The sequence below is a fragment of the Lissotriton vulgaris genome, chromosome 7, assembly GCF_964263255.1.
Source record: "Lissotriton vulgaris chromosome 7, aLisVul1.2, whole genome shotgun sequence".
NCBI classification, from domain to species: Eukaryota; Metazoa; Chordata; class Amphibia; order Caudata; family Salamandridae; genus Lissotriton; species Lissotriton vulgaris.
This window is the reverse complement of record NC_141695.1, coordinates 1,110,772,070-1,110,787,863: the sequence shown is the minus strand read 5'-3', so window position 1 is coordinate 1,110,787,863 and position 15,794 is coordinate 1,110,772,070.

The following is a 15,794-nucleotide window of genomic DNA, read 5'->3' as shown; positions in this document are numbered from 1 at the left end:
GTTAACCCGACTGGTGGCTTTAAGGTCCAATGCTTTGACCCTCTCATTGGTCTTAGCCAAGTCAGCTCAAATAAGGGTAACATTGACCGCCACCATGTCTATCTTGGACACGATGGCCTCATACTGATGACCCATATCTGCCTTGAGTCCTGTAATGGCGGCCATGAGGTCTTGAAGGGACACCTCCGATGCAGCCATCAGGTCCGTCTTCGGGTCTTCAATACTGCGGCCAGCAGCGCTGGGGGAGCCTTGTGGCTGAGTATAACGATCTATTATGTTAGACTGGACTGATCCCCCACGATTAGTGACTTTTCTGCGCTTCTCCAGCTCGGGTTTCGTCGCTATATTGGAATCAGCACCCTGATGGGTCTTCCCGGTCCTGGTAAGATGGCAGCGACCCGACGATCTCCAAAGCAACACTTTTGCGAAAAATCACAGACTGCCAGCCCAGGGCTATAGGCAGAACGTATCGCTGAGTAGACCACCGGAGCCAGGAATGCAGATTGTACCCTAGGTAGTCAGTCCGGAGATAAAGTGGAAACCGAAAGTGAAAGTGACAACACCACCGGTTGAGCAGATGCCAGGCGACCGTTGTTGTTGAATTACTGCTCGGCCAGTCAGAGAAGCAGAGTCCCCGGTCCCGTCCGGGGCTAGGCCAGAAAACTTAGGACAACGTAGAGATGGTTCCCGAAGTCCGATCTTGGCCCTGAAAAGTGCGGCAGCATCAGCACGAGTAGTACTTCAAAAGCCCATCAAGATAACCAGGATATCGGAAGGATAGATCGATGAGGGCGGCGCGGGTCTCGGGAGCTCTCTGCTCACGCGACCATCTTGGATGCCCGCGTAGCTCCTCCTCCTTTAAACTCATTTTTAATCTAATGGCAATCAAAGTTTGTACTAGAAATCTTCAGAAAGGCCACGTTAAGGTAAATCCAGGGCAAAGAAGTGTATTGATCTAAGATTTGAGACATGGACTTCTGTGCTTATTACATTGGTTATCTTTGATTGTTTTTAGAAAACGTGTCTCACAATGTGTTAATTGTAAAGTGTCTCATTTGTAATGTCATACAAAATATTTATCATTTGTTTTAAACTGTTTATGTTCCTTCCACATGTTATCTTCATTTGGACATTTCAAAGTTGTGACGTTTGCAGTTATACTCTTAAAAGGGAACATGGGTTCATCATGTAAAATTTTGTGATTCGTAGGTGGTGTTAAAATCCCAAGGGGGAGTTTACATCAATGGGAGGGATCGCAATATTGCACGGGTTACCAAATTTACAACTAAGTATATGTCGGGCCCAAGAGTACCATGCAGAACATCATATACACAAACATTTTTTTTTTATTTCATTTATTTATTTGTAAAGTTTTAAAATTAATAACACAATTTTTGTATAAAAACCAAATACACATTCGTTTTTACAGAAAGTCAACACTGTATAAAAATCTTTAAATAATTAAAAAATGCTATTTTAGCTTTGTTTACACAAACATACAAAACATCATATTTATAAATCAATAGATTGTTATAGGAACAAACTGTTGACGCGGCGTTTCGGTGCCTCTTTTGATCTTGCACCTTCTTCAGGACTTGTTCACTGTTTTATCATATCTTTAAAAACATATCACAGTACATTTCATTAGGTCCCATCCTCTTTAGACAACAATCGCACTTTGATTTCTAAACATATTAACTTATCCCCTAGTATTTGGTAACCCCAACACTTTGAAATCCAGGATCTACTTCCTCTTTCTTATGCATTACTAAGTTCCAACATCTTAGTATTGCTTAGAGGGAAAGCCTGGCTGGTTTGGTATTTCTTCACAGGTATAATGTGTTTTAGTTTTATCTTGTAGACACAAATGGGATGTTTATAGAATTAACATAAGGGGCACGCAGCTTTTTGGTTCATTCTTTGCTATTAAGTCCCACCCATAGGTATTTATCAACTTACCCAGCTGAGTTATTCCCTGGTTCTGTTTTGTCAGTCTTTGTGAGCACGTTGTCATCCACTCATATTTCTTTCTTTTCCTTTTTTCTAGGAGGAAATGTACCTTCTTTTAGGTTGCTATTTTTATTGTGCATTCTCTCTAGTTTGATGTACACTAATACATATTTTTACCTTATATGTCAATTTTGTTGGTACTTCACTCGGATTTAGTAAAAATGGACCAACTTCAATCCTATTAAGAAGAAACATATTTGTTCTATAAGCAGTTTCCTTTTTTCTATTTGTTTTCTAGGGTTTTGCCATTTCATTAATCTTCTACTCATATTAAATCAAAGTAGAACAGTTGCCATTTTGCTAAGAGATAGCCTTTTAAGTGCATTTCTAAGGTTATTCTCCCTTTCTCAGCAACCCCCCATCACTATTTATTTCAAATTAAGATTTGAGAGGGCTTACCGGTCCTATTTTCATATTTTCTTGAGTGGTTGGGGGGACGTCTCTGGAAGCTACCTTTCTCTATTCCTTTCACCACTTTGTCTAAAGAACAATATATATTATCAGTCTATTATGTTCTTAATTTGCTTACTAGAGTACTTGCTATTTGTTATAAAGATCTTACCTTTCTGGTAAAGGGAGTGACTTTGTACTTGATTCCCTCCTTTTATTTTTTCAATGTAGAATCAAGGATGTCTTTGTTGGAGATTTTTTTTAAATTAGCTGTCAACGCTAGAAAACAGATAAGGACTACATTTACTCTGTTTAAAGAGATATATTATAAATACCTGCTATCTATCCAGGTATAGGTTTTAGCAAAGCCCCCCCTCTCTCCTACTTACTTGTTGGCGGTAGCTGAGCTGCGTGGCGTCCTCCTCCTTTCCGAGTTGTTTGGAAGTAATTTGCTCTGTTCCTCTCTCTGGTTTAAATACTATCCCTAATTGTATTGTTCCCATCGCAGATCTTCTACTTCTGCCCATGTGGAATAGCATACATAGGCGAAACCCAACGAGAAATAAGAGTTAGAATAAATGAGCACAAGTCAGCCATCCGCGCAAAAAAGACAACAGCACCCTTGGTAACACATTGGATGGAAAAGGGCCATCAAGTAGAAGATCTGCGATGGTGTATTTTAGATGTTGTAGGTCTGAATAGAAGAGGAAGAGACTTAACCAGAAAACGCAAACAAAGGGAACAATACTACATGTCTAAGTTTAGCACTTACAAAACAGGACTGAATAACAAAGAAGAATGGGAGAGAATCCTTTAACATAAGCGAATAACCCTGACCAGTTGAGGAATAACAGGATATAACCTGGGAGTTGACATGTAATTGTGGATAAAGAAGAGAATCAGCTCTTAGCATAATACATGTATGTAACAAACTACCCAATAGTAAGAATGAAGTGTAGGATACTCCAATTTAAGAAAAATCTTTTTTATAAAACGAGTCGCAAATTACAAGAATAACCAACCTCTGCCATCACTTACAAGATAAGGAACGAGGTAGATAACTAGCCTTGATGTAATACAATCAAGGGAATCTCAAAAGACTAATACGAGTATGAATTAGATAATGGCGGAGGCCAATGTTTACAGCAAAAGCCCTAGACCCAACAACATAATGAATGCCCAACCAAAGATGGCAGTGGAACCGCAAGGTAAGCAAATGCCGATTTGCAACACCTAATATTGACACTTAATTGTAGCAACATGTAGAACAACACAGAACATGCCAAGGAAGGGTCGTAATCTGATAAATATTAGGAAATTAATTGTATCATGTCTAATATGCCCATAAACTAAATAATGGGCAAAAATATTCTATAATTATAAACAGCGGTATAATAATAAGGGCATATCTAATAGGCACTGTTAAAAATGAATATTCAAAGTTATAAGGGTGAAAAATGTGGGGAAATGACAGAATGAAACAAACCCAATCCAAGGTGGCAACCACAAAATAAAATAGATTGAGCAAGAAATCACTGAGAGTCTTTTAATTTAAAAAAAATAGCAAATAGAAATAAGTATACTGTGATCACAGCAACAGGTGTTTATATCGCCACACCAATAAGATTGAGAGCGCGCAGAGCCAGTTAAACAATGCTTTGTAGTGTAGAATATAGTCTCCCTACACAACATGGCGGCTGCGGGTAAGGTCCGGTTTTTCGTGATCGGGACCTGAAAATTAGCAATAGAATCAAACGCTCGAAAATAAATTGAGCACACTGACATTACTCACTAAAGAATAAATGAAACTAATAGAAATAAATACAGTGAGAGTTTAGTGTAAATATCAACAATGTTGAATATCGTAAGGACGAAAATACATATATTATCAACCTCACATTACAAGAACAATGGAATACTAATATCATTATAAAAACAAATTGGTTTAGAATGAAAGCCCAACATATGAATAAAAGGGGAGGCTATAGTATAAAACATAAGCAATGAAACACACTACAAGATGGCGACCGTGTTGAGGACACCAAACCACCTGATCAGAAAATTGGTTTTAGGTGTGAGCAATGAACCAATTAGGGATAGTATTTAAACCAGAGAGAGGAACAGAGCAAATCACTTCCAAACAACTCAGAAAGGAGGAGGACGCCACGCAGCTCAGCTACCGCCAACAAGTAAGTAGGAGAGAGGGGGGCTTTGCTAAAACCTATACCTGGATAGATAGCAGGTATTTATAATATGTCTCTTTAAAAGGAGTAAATGTAGTCCTTATCTGTTTTCTAGCGTTGACAGCTAATTTAAAAAAAAGCTCCAACAAAGAGATCCATGATTCTACATTGAAAAAATAAAAGGAGGGAATCAAGTACAAAGTCACTCCCTTTACCAGAAAGGTAAGATCTTTATAACAAATAGCAAGTACTCTAGTAAGCAAATTAAGAACATAATAGACTGATAATATATATATTGTTCTTTAGACAAAGTGGTGAAAGGAATAGAGACAGGTAGCCTCCAGAGGCGTCCCCCCAACCGCTCAAGAAAATATGAAAATAGGACCGGTAAGCCCTCTCAAATCTTAATTTGAAATAAATAGTGATGGGGGGTTGCTGAGAAAGGGAGAATAACCTTAGAAATGCACTTAAAAGGCAATCTCATAACAAAATGGCAACTGTTCTACTTTGATTTAATATGAGTGGAAGATTAATGAAATGCAAAACCCTAGAAAACAAATAGAAAAAAGGAAACTGCTTATAGAACAAATATGTTTCTTCTTAATAGGATTGAAGTTGGTCCATTTTTACTAAATCAGAGTGAAGTACCAACAAAATTGACATATAAGGTAAAAATATGTATTAGTGTACATCAAACTAGAGAGAATGCACAATAAAAATAGCAACCTAAAAGAAGGTACATTTCCTCCTAGAAAAAAGGAAAAGAAAGAAATATTAGCGGATGAAAATGTGCTCACAAAGACTGACAAAACAGAACCAGGGAATAACTCACCTGGGTAAGTTGAGAAATACCTATGGGTGAGACTTAATAGCAAAGAATGAACCAAAAGCTGCTTGTCCCTTATGTTAATTCTATAAACATCCCATTTGTGTCTACAAGATAAAACTAAGACACATTATACCTGTGAAGAAATACAAAACCAGCCAGGCATTCCCTCTAAGCAATACTAAGATGTGGGAACTTAGTAATGCATAAGAAAGAGGAAGTAGATCCTCGATTGCAAAGTGTTGGGGTTACCAAATACTAGGGGATAAGTTAATATGTTTAGAAATCAAAGTGCAATTGTTGTCTAAAGAGGATGGGACCTAATGAAATGTACTGTGATATGTTTTTATAGATATGATAAAACAGTGAACAAGTCCTGAAGAAGGTGCAAGATCAAAAGAGGCACCGAAACGCCGCGTCAACAGTTTGTTCCTGTAACAATCTATTGATTAATAAATATGAGGTTTTGTATGTTTGTGTAAACAATGCTAAAATAGCATTTTTTAATTATTGAAAGATTTTTATACAGTGTTGACTTTCTGCAAAAACGAATGTGTATTTGGCTTTTACACAAAATTGTGTTATTATTAATTTTAAAACTTTACAAATAAATGAATGAAATGTAAAAAAAAAAAAAAAAAAATTAAATTGTGTACATGATGTTCTGCATGGTACTCTTGGGCCCGACATATACTTAGTTGTAAGTTTGGTAACCTGTGCAATATTGCAATCCCTCCCATTGATGTAAACGTCCCCCTTGGGATTTTAACACCACCTACGAATCACAAAATTCAGGAGAAGGAGCTCTGTTTTTTTATAAGATTGTTGACCCAATCCTTTTCCTGTCAGAAAAGGTAGCTCCCTATTCACATCTTTTCATCGTGTAAAAGACACACACACTTTGGATGTACTGATCTTGTACATATATAACTTGCACAGTGATTGAATTGTACTTGTAAATATTGCATCAGACTTGTTTTATGTTGATTGGCGCCACCAAGGCAATATGTGCTGCTTACATTGCTCTGACCACATGTGGTAGCCCACCCAAAGCATACACATCTTCCTTCACATAGGCAAAATCCATAATTTGTGTTAACAGTATGTAGCTGTTGATGTGTCCTATCATTGAAGGAAGAACTTATTGTAGCACACCACTTAAAGTTGGTTGTGATAATCCACAAGATACTGCAACAGTGTATTGGAATGATCCTGTGGCCACCAAAGGGAGTACCACCATTATTGTCACTATTGAATTTATTGATGTGTGTTTCCTATTGTGAGGCAGAAGATCTGACTCCAGCTGATGACATCCATCAACAAAAGTTTGGCTATTCAATCTGATTTTTTGGATTATCTCCTGTTCTTCCATGGTGTCAAGGTCTGGAACTGTAGATGATAATATGTCATGATCATTTTGGAATGTGCATGGTTTATAATGTATTTCTTTATTCCAATTAAAACATATCCTAGTTTGTGTTTTGTGGTTTTTGTTCATTGTTGTCATATTTTCAAATATGTGAAACACATTACCTATGTGAAATTTATTTTTGATGAGACAATCTTTTTTAATGTAACTTTTTAAAATGTATGATGGGACTACAAAAAGTGAGCACATTTAGAAAGGAAATAGCACAACAGTAATTTTTTATTATTTGAGGTTTTTATTCAATAAAACCAAATGAACGAAAACAGGATGTTAACAAAAAAACAAACAGAAAACATAATAAATTATTCATGGTGAATGAAACTAATATTGAAGGGCCTATAATTGCTTGGAATCCAATGCCCAAAATATAACTGGCATGAAAAAGGTAAAGCTGTCCAGAAGTTAGTCCACAGGACGAATGGTAGGCTCACACTGGAGAAAATTAGGTTATGTGTCTCTTGCTGGTGGTGGTGGACGTCTTGCCATCCTCTCCTGCTAGTCAGGCTGAATGTCCCCTCCTGAGGGGGGCTGGTGGATCCAGAGTTGCAGGAACGGAGGTTGGTGCAGCTTTTACCTCTGGTGGCAGGGCCTCCCTTTCTGCGGCTGAGGTATATGTAGCTGGCCCAAATGTTGTTGAACCACAGAAAGCGAAGATGTTGCTGGGAAAGTCCTGCACATACGGGTAAATATATCATGCAGCACCCCAGTCAGGGAGCCCAAATGGGAGTTCAGATTCTCCATCTATACGTTGGGCTCCCTCTGCAACTGCTCCATCTACTGGAGCTCTGTCAGGACCTGACCAATCATGTATTGGGACTGATGGAGGGATCCCAAAACTTGGTTGATGGTGACCTGGGTGAAAGAGAACCCAGTAGCCTCATTTGCTGGTCTACTTACTCCCTCCTACAAATCCTACATCCGTTATCCTGTTCCCTTGACCCAGTATGCCCTATCCAACTGGTTCCTGGCTGTACTGAAGGTGATTTTGGTGTTGAATCAGCAGCAGCAGGAATAGGGGACACAAGACTTGGGTGATGTTGGTTTGGACAGAAGAAGTAGAGGTACCAATAGGCTGAAGAGTGGTGTTAGCTGGGGTGGGAGGTGTGAGTGTGGGAAGAGTGAAACTCACTCGAGTGGTCTGCCAGGCATACCAGTTGGACCAGGCAGCTCCTTGTCATATAAACTTGCAAGAGTGGAGTCCTAACTGAACGCTTGTTTTTGGTCTGGAGCGGAGCTAACCTCAGCGGCAGATGGTTGTCCACAGACTCTGGATGTTGGACCTATCATGAATTTAAAAAAATGATATTGTTAAAGTATGGTTTATAAAAGCAACCTAAGAGGAATAAGAAAATGACTATACTGATTGTACCTATAAAGGGTATTTTAACAAATTACACACAGTTTAATTGCACACAAAAGTACTTAAGAAAAGGAGGTAAAAAGATGTCCTGAAATGAATTTAAAACTTTCAAACTTTAAATGAAATATACCAAAGATTCAACAGAACACAGTAGGGAGGAGGATTGTGAAAGAAATTATTCAAAGGCCGAGCATGCTAAACATCTGACAATTACACAATTTAGAATATTATATTGCATTAGTCATCTTTTACACTTTGCAGAGTAATGTCTTTAAGAAATTACACCTTTATTCAGCATACAACATTTATTACCTTAACATTTTAAAGTCAACAGACTTTGATTTCTGATACAAATAGCATCAATTAAATGAAATAACTATGGTAGAATGACATACAACACATAAACATTTCAAAGCATAGCATGAAATAGAGATTGATAAATACAGAACACTTTAACATATGTGGAAATGATGATGGAAAAAAGGAAATGAGTTAGGCGACATTGCAATATTCTTTTCACAAACCATGGTCATTGTAGTTATTTCAATTAAACACTAACAACACTAGCAACATTGTACGTTAAACATACCAAGTGTAAATATGCAGTAACAATTGAACAGACAATATTACACACATATTTGAAACATGCTATTTGGTGTAAAAACACTTAGAAGCTCCATGACATCATATGTAATGGAGATTGAAACCTGTAATCTGAAATACAAGAAAATACATTCCAACCAACAAGTCAAAGACAAATTATAGAACTATATATAGGTTTCTGTGTTTCCAAAAGGTGCAAAACACATTAGCAACAGCTAAATTAAAAGCAAAAAGGACATTTAGGCTTAGTGACACATTCAAAAGGATAGCTTACCAGTCTTCACTCTACCAGGGATTGGTGTCAAGCCTTCACGGCGTAGGATCTGCCAGACCTTCTCTTCCGGGGAAAAGCGTTGGAAGGGTGTGGGGTGGTGAGAGAACTACCACCAGTCCTCTGGGCCTCCAGGTGATGCTATGAGGTCAGGGACACTCTCTCCTCAACAGGGTGTTCCTCCTCTTCCCAATTTCCTCCTGTGTGCACAGGTTGTTTGCTACAGCATTCACTCTGTCAACTATTCTCATCTACATTTGCATTTTTGGGCTACAGTTATATTTTTTACTTGGCCTCCAACCAATTGTGACTCTCCTCTAATAATTTCATCCACCATGACTGATAATTCTATCCCTGTAAAACAAGGATTTCTCCTCCCTGCCGTTATCCAAATAAACAATGAAATAACATTTTATGACCATCAAGAAAAATGAAAGTGGAAAAGGGGACAAGAAACAGAGAAAGCACAAAATACCTGACTTTACTGACAAAACTTCTGCTCGACAGTGTTGTGGTGCAGTGTAATGGCAAAGGATCAAGGTCTGAAATGGAGTGTGTTTTATAGGGTGGTATGCGTGGGAAAACAATTAGGCAAAAAACATCAGGTGTGTGATGCTATCATCCACCCAAAAGCCACAGGAATAGTACAATGTTGAACGTATCCTGCAATGGAATGCCTCCATCGGCAATCTGCTACTTGAACAACACCAGCACAACTGCGAAATTTAAATAGGCTTGGCGCAATCATGCCACCCTGACAGTGATAGAGTAATGTTAACCAGCAGAGGAGTCCGCCGCATTGCAGTGGTCCGCTGCTTACGCGATGGTAAACATTCTGTCAACATAGACAGAGATTCAGCCAGCACACCTCTAAATACAGCACAGGGCATTACGTCAGCTTCACAGACTACTTGTAAACTCCGTTGCAGAGGGACGACGAGAATCTCGCCAATATCTAAATCAGGTCCTAAGTTTTAAGGTTTTACAGCCTATGCACTGACAGATCTTCATCAGCCTCTCAGTGCCCAAATTCAAACTGTACCATCAAACCTTTGCATGCATAAAAACAAAAACAATCGGGGATAATACTCAAAAATGCAAATTTTCCTACAGCATAATCCTCAAAAACAAGTTGGTTTATCTATAGGGTTGCAAAGCTACCCTGTGCACTGAGTCAGAAAACAGCAGCATTAGACCAGAAAAAGTGGGAGTAAAGAGGCACTTTTTGACAGATTCAACCTGTGTTGAACAACCATCTCTAATGACCAAGCAGGGAATCTGTAAAAATCAGAATGAATCCTTGGCAGAGAATTTTCAAATTAATTAAACTATTCATGATACAGAATGCGGGTGATTGGATGGGGTAATTTTATGTGATGTGAGGGGTGCCAATATAGCAAATGTATTCATCCACAACTATCCATGGTTGTCCTGTCATACAGATGGAGCTTGTAAGAAGTTGGCCTGGCATATGCTGTCCACTATTCTAGTGCACACCTTGCACCAGTCCAAACGACTCCTTATTGATGGTAGGTTAAAGACAACCTTAAAGAAAGCTATCCTAGTGGTAGCTGTGGAGAGCAGCCTTCAGGTTAAGTCTTGAAGGATTGTAAAGCAGCTTGTTTTACCAGTCTATAATCTCATGAATGACCAAATGAAAGGAGAACTACACCAGGTATACATATAAAGTATATGTATTTATTCTAAACACATCCCTCTAGTCTCTTTATGAGGCTAGAGGCCAAAGTACATTCAGTAAACTTTTTAACACACAGTAAATTAGCACAATATAAGGTTAGCCCTAAGGGCGTACCAAACCATATACTAAGAAAGTGGAATAAGAACCACAACTAACATAGATACAAGGCCTAGAGCCTTTAGAACCGCTGGGGCCACCAGGAACCACCCAAGGTAGTGACACAGGACACCCACGGGGGACGCGTGCAGTGTCTAAACACAGCGCGAATCACCTTTAACTTCTATGGGGAAAGTTGCGGTTGGAAAATTACAGATTAAGGACACTTAGAAGAGGACTAGGAACAAACCCCTTTAGAACTAGGAGGTTCTAGAGTCAACACCCATGGGAGTACCGGAGTACTCGAGTTACCTCACCCAGGGAAGCCGGCTGCATAGGTGTCTTTTCGCGTCGGGTGTCGTCGTCGATTTCAATGGAGAAATGCTGCAAAATGCAGATGGCGTCCAGGTGGAAAGTGTCCTGGTGGATCCAAGGGTGGATCGGAGATCTGAAGAACCTGAAAGCAGAGGGGACAGAGTCTGGGTCACTAGCGAGCGACCAGGAAGGCAATGAGAAGATGCCAACCAATTTCGGGTGATTTCAGGTGAAGAGGGTGAAGGTTGACTCTTCAGCCACGAGGACCAGGAGGCGTTGACGACAACCAGGAGCTGGATTCGACCTATCCTACAAAGGATATCAAGTGCTGCGGTGTCGGTATCCGAATTGGACCCAACAAGCCTTGGCAAAGATTGGCTTTGGTGCAGACCAGCAAGGTCTGAGGGACTCACCCTTTGGAGGGAAGTCAGAGCACATCTGGAGCAACCAGGGAAGCCCAAGAAACAGAAGAGTTACCTTCGTGGGGACCCACCAGCCAACGGACCTGGGATCGCAAAGCAGCCTTAAGTGGAAATGCTAAAAGCGGGCCCACGGAACACTCGTGGAGTGTAGGCCCACAATCTTCAGTGCAAATGGTGCTCGCGGCTTGGACTACAAGTAGCCCAATGCACAACTTCGGAAAAACTTGGGAAGTTGATGCACTAGCAAATGTGCACAGTGTCCAGGGGTTCCGGTTCCACATCACTCATGAGGGCTGCAGGTCTCAGCTTTGCTGGCATCTCGTGTTGGCCTCAGAGAAGTCTGAAATTCTGGGTCCTGTGTCGCAAATCCATTGGGGTCCGGCAGGAGCCTTGGAAATGCAGACCGGCAAGATGCTTCTTTGGTGCCTGTTTGAACAGGGGAGTCATTCCTTGTCCCCAAGGGAGATTCTTCTGTCTTCTAGTCGAAATAGAATGTTGAAGTTCCAGGATATAAGTTGCAGAGTTTCAACCAGGTATAATCTAAAGTCCTAAGGATTGGGTTCCTATACTTATACTAAGTTTAGGGGTTAGACTTACTCTAGGGTCCCACCTATGGGAGGACCCAGGGTGGGGGTGGTTACACCCCTTTCCCTTTGTCCAGTTTTGCACCAGAGCATGGGCTGAGTGCCCCTGCAACCGGTTTGAACTGGGGAATGCACAGGGACACCAAGTGTGACCACAGCACTGTCTGAAAAGCATTCTATGAATGTACCCACCCAGCCCCAATACACTAAACGCCTGTCTGGGAGGTCGTTACACCTCCCTGTGACAGGAAACCTATTGTCCAGGCCTCCCCTGCTGGAGTTTCGTCCAGCAACAGGAGGTCAGACCGCTGTCTATGACCGTGGGATCCATTTTGTGATGCCAGGGCTCTTTTAAACTTTTACAGATTAAATAAGTGTGTCCATGTCTTCTCCCTCTAGAAGGGTGGAATTCTACCCCCGCCACCAGAACTGGCCGGGGGTAGGATTCCAAAGTGTTTGACACCAAACACAACATGTTTCCATGCAGCCATTCCAATGTTAGCAATAACTGCGAGGTTATAATGCACTTAAGAGTATATGGTCTGGCTGCATCACAGAACAGCCTCAGAGAATAGATTCCGAAAGCTTCAGAGGGGCCAAGCTCATGCTTGGGCACCCTCTCACACAAAACCAAGCACTCTGCCTTCAGGATTGATAAGGCCTGCCATAGGAGTGACTTATAGGTTTATATGTGTCAGTGATATATGGTGGATATAGGTACCCTATATCTTAGTAAGGGGTGTATGCACCACCTTACCCAGGCTGCAGTAGCAGACCTGTGGTGCCATTTTGGAAGGCTTCCCAGGGGTGGCATAATACATGCTTCAGCCCCTGGTAGGCCTCTGGGGTACCTATGCCTTTAGTACCTAAGGTACCATATACTAGGGACTCACATGGGTAACCCAGTAACCAATCTGGAGTGTACCTAAACTACTTGCAGTCAATTTAGAGAGGAAGCAGCTAGGCTCGGATCCTGGTTAGCAGGGCCCCAGCCAGACTAAAGTCGAAAAACAGTGAAACACCAGCAAAAAGTGGGGGTAACCATAGTAAGCAGATCCTACTCTACTACAGAGCTTACATTTAAAATGCTTACCGTTATGGTCTGGTCATAAAATCTATGAGGCATACAATACATTCTATTTATTATGCATTGAGGGGTAGACTTTTCAATGAATTTCATTGTCCTTGCGCCATGCAAGGGAGCTCAATGTCGATGCAACTACTAAGTCAGATTGATCAAGCCATACAAAACCAGCTTGCATGGCCCTGCATGGCTTGATAAATTTAGAGTAACGCAACGCATTGCAAATCACTGCGCTGCATTACCCTGCCCCAGGGAGGTGTTCCATGGGTCGAACGTGGGTGTTTGACCTTGATCAGAATGAACAAACACCTCATACCACACAATTGCACTGTTCCTGAAATACCACAAGAGAAGGAGGAGGATGAGGGCGATTGGTCAAACTGAAGTGTGTTAGCTGACCAACATCTGGGTGAACAACCTGAGTTTGAGGACGAAATCAGCTTCCCTTAGTAGGCCACCACAGAACCTTTTAATTATTCACCGTCAAACTGCATAGTACTTTGACCAAAAGAAAAAAATGGATAGGATATAGATAGGGAAACAATATATATTTTGCTTGTGTCTGACTTATGCAATCCCACCATTTTAAGGCACATGCATGGCCAGATTGGAGTTGGACCAGTGAGTAGTGAAGTAGCCTCCCCATTCCCTTCAAAGGCATTGGAGACAGTGCCTGTCTCTGTCTTATAAGCAAAGAAAAGGATCCCTGGAGGTAAGGTTACTTCCACTTCCACTCTAATCTCGTACACTCAATGGGCTCTATATTGCCCCTATTTGCCAAAAGCCAGCCAATACTACTCATCAATGGCATATAAATTAAACCCCAAACTGAAATGTAATGCTTACACAGTTTTTTATTAATAAAAAGACAATAAGATGTTTTTTTCCTATAACATATCAGTTAAAAATCTCGGTGTTCCGTGGATATACACAAAACAATAAATTAAAAATCACAATTCATACAATACAATATCTTTTGTCAACATATTAAAACACAAGAAACAAAGACCCATAAAAAGTACAGTCATTATCATCTGTTAAAAATCCATGTGATCCAAACACAATACATTATATCTGGGGAGCCTTTAGTAAAAAGATGTATTTCTTATCTAAATGTCCCTTGTTTTTTGGGGATTCTTAGTTGGCAAGATTGTCGACGCATTTCGGTTGTGGTGTGTCTGTCCTTGCAGTTCGGTCTGGACTGTTCCCATGGGGCACAGGGTCAAGACTGATTTGCATATGGCTTGGTCCAAACTGGGGTGGCGTAGTGGGCAAAAGAACAATGGATTTAACTCAGATTTTTTGACTGGGGGAGAATGTTTGCATTGTCAGCATTCCATCCATCATTTGTTTGCTGTAACACTTTTTTCCCTAAGTGGGATGGGTATGGCCAGACGTGGGTCTCTTGCTCACTGTGTCACTGGATTCAAGCTAGCCTGCATACCCTGAAACCGGTCCCAGGAGGCTTGTTTCCGGTCCAGAGAGGACCTGGCCTGGCAGTTCGGTCTTGGACTGTTCCCATGGGGCACAGGGTCAAGAATGATTTGCATATGGCGAGGTCCAAACTGGGGTGGAGTAGTGGGCAAAAGAACAATGGATTTAACCCAGATCTTTTGATTGGGGGAGAATATTTGCATTGTCAGCATTCCATCCATCATTTGTTTGCTGTGCCAATGTTTGAAAAGCCAGGTAGTCAAGCCAACTAAAAACCTTTTGTAATGGAGGGGTAGAGCTGTTATGACTTTGAGCCATTGAAGCACAATGAAACAGTGGAATAAATTGTTCAATGAAGGACATATGGTATTGGTTGTCAAATAAAATTGGACTTCATACTACTTTCTTGGCCTGCTGTACTTTCATGGAAACTGCTGGTACATTGTATAAATGAACGATACCTAATCAAAAAAAGACAAAGTGCATGAGTGCTTGTGAAAAGGAATATTCGCAGGGACATAATAATGCACTTGATAAGTCGTATAGTCTCAAAAAGCAAAGATTACTTTTGATGCTTCTCAGCACTGTCACCTCCAAGGGGTATCTGGGGGCTGTGGGTGCGATGTCTCTGTCGAAGAGCCAGGTCTTGATTTTTTTCCTCAAGTCCGATGTAGTCTGAAGAGGAAATAGTTTGAAGAATTGTATATTTCCGCCTTGTAAATGTATTCATCTTTTCAGCCTCTGTCTTCATAGATCTTAACGTACAATGATTATTTTTCATCCTTTGTGCCTCCTCTTTGGTGATTTGACTGGGAGTGGTAAACAGGTCTGATCTGCCAAGGGCATTGGCCATCTGCCTAATGTGTCTCAGCCAGGAAATATTATGGCCTAGATACCATCCGAGGCAGTCTACAATTATCTCCTGTTTGAAGGCAGAATGAGCATTTACCCATAATAATACCTCCAAGAGCATTGGTGCTAATTTAATAAAATCTTCTAAGGAGCGGAGGTCTGCTTCTTCATGGATGTAATAGTGAGGGCAATAGTGGTTAGGCCTAATAGACGCCTTACAAAACCGATTCCGTTCT